Source organism: Gouania willdenowi, chromosome 6 (assembly GCF_900634775.1).
Source record: "Gouania willdenowi chromosome 6, fGouWil2.1, whole genome shotgun sequence".
NCBI lineage: Eukaryota > Metazoa > Chordata > Actinopteri > Blenniiformes > Gobiesocidae > Gouania > Gouania willdenowi.
In genome coordinates, this window is record NC_041049.1 from 45,662,153 (window position 1) to 45,663,818 (window position 1,666).

The window sequence follows — 1,666 nt, forward strand, 5'->3', positions numbered from 1 at the left end:
TATCTTTACTAGAGAGCAAATGTTATAATAATAATAATAATAATAAGAATAATTATTCATCAATTTTATATGGCGCTTTTTTGGACACTCAAAGTCGCTTTACAGAATTAAGGGATTATTCTTTCACTCCACACTTAGTGGTGGTAAGCTACTATTGTAGCCACAGCTGCCCTTATTATTATTAAAAAATAAATAAACAACTTGTTCCTATTTGCTCCTTGGTAAAGATAGTAGCTCTAACAACTGGTACAATGATAAACTTGGTGATATTACAGCCTGTGCAGCAGTACAGGGCAGAAATTACTCTGTCTCCGGTATGTCTCCGAAGTGTTTCCGGATGTTTCCGGGTTTTTTTCTCCTCTAAAGGACAGCATGTGTGAGTGAATTTTGCAGTGTGGCTTGTTTGGGGGAAGGTCTCAGCAATCTGTCTAACTGTTCTTTTTATGCTTGTTCTGAGAAGTAGTGGAAGCAGCGACTCCTAAAACAAGTATTTTAAAACAAAATAACTTGTAAAAATAAGTATCAATATAGGCGATATTGTAATTTTTTATATCCTCAAAATAGAAAACTATATCTTGAATCTCGATATATTGCCCAGCTCAAATGAGCCTGACGTTTTTCGTGTCCTTCAGTGTTTATATTCGTTTCCTCCGACCTAAGCTCACAAAACAGGATTTACGATTAATTTTGTTTTATAGAAAATAGTTACAAGAAAACAGTACAATTTACCAAAAAATAAAAGAAGACAAAACATATCGAGCTAGCTAGGAGTTGAACCTAGAATCTTCTGATCCGTAGTCAGATGCGTTATCCATTGCGCCACTAGCCCGTTGAAGATTCAATCTCCACTGGCCAGAATCATCCTACCACAAGTCCCGTTTGGGCCTGCCTTGATTCAACATATTTGAGCATTGTATTTTAATCTTGCATCTAATATGAAACTTTTACATACATAACTTCTGTTCTAAGGACCATGTTAATTTCATTTTGTAAAGCTGCCATGTGGTTGTGGGCTTGTTATGAATGGAGACCATGGCTCAGGTGGTAGGGGGTCGTCTTCTGATCGAGAGGTTGGGGGTTCGATCCCAGTACCTGACTATGTGTCGAAGTGTCCTTGGGCCAGACACTAAACCCTAAGTTGCTCCCAGTGGTCGACTAGTGCCTTGCATGGCAGTCCTGCCCCATTGGTGTGTGAATGTGAGAGTGATTGGGTGATTGAGCTGATATGTAAAGCGCTTTGAGACTGCTTCAGTGGTGATAATGCGCTATATAAAATCAAGTCCACCTTAATATAGTCTTTTTTCTAAAACAAAACTACAGTTTCATGATAATTTTACGTTTCATTATTAGTTTTTTTTTCTTCTTAAAAAATGATCATGATAGAGGCTACTGAGTAGACTAATACTGTATGTAGGCTATTGAATTAATATAAAGAACGCTGACCATAAAATTAATGAATAAAATGTATTCATTTACATCTAAAAAGACAGGATATTTATTCACTAAAATATTTACAATACAAAGAGAAAAGACAAACAATACAAGTACAGTATATATATATATATTTTTTAATTTATTTATTTTTTGTTACACCTGTATCCACAGTACAGTTACTTTACCTAATTCATTTGTTAACTCAATTGAAAATGCGATATTAGATCAATTT

The 1,666-nt window shown here is 35.2% G+C and overlaps 1 non-coding gene across 1 annotated transcript; it reads right to left on the reverse strand.

Moving 5' to 3' along the window:
• Positions 1-756: 756 nt before the first annotated feature.
• Positions 757-829, reverse strand: trnar-acg (transfer RNA arginine (anticodon ACG)). The gene has a single exon. It is a non-coding gene; the product is annotated as a tRNA-Arg (tRNA).
• Positions 830-1,666: the final 837 nt, after the last annotated feature.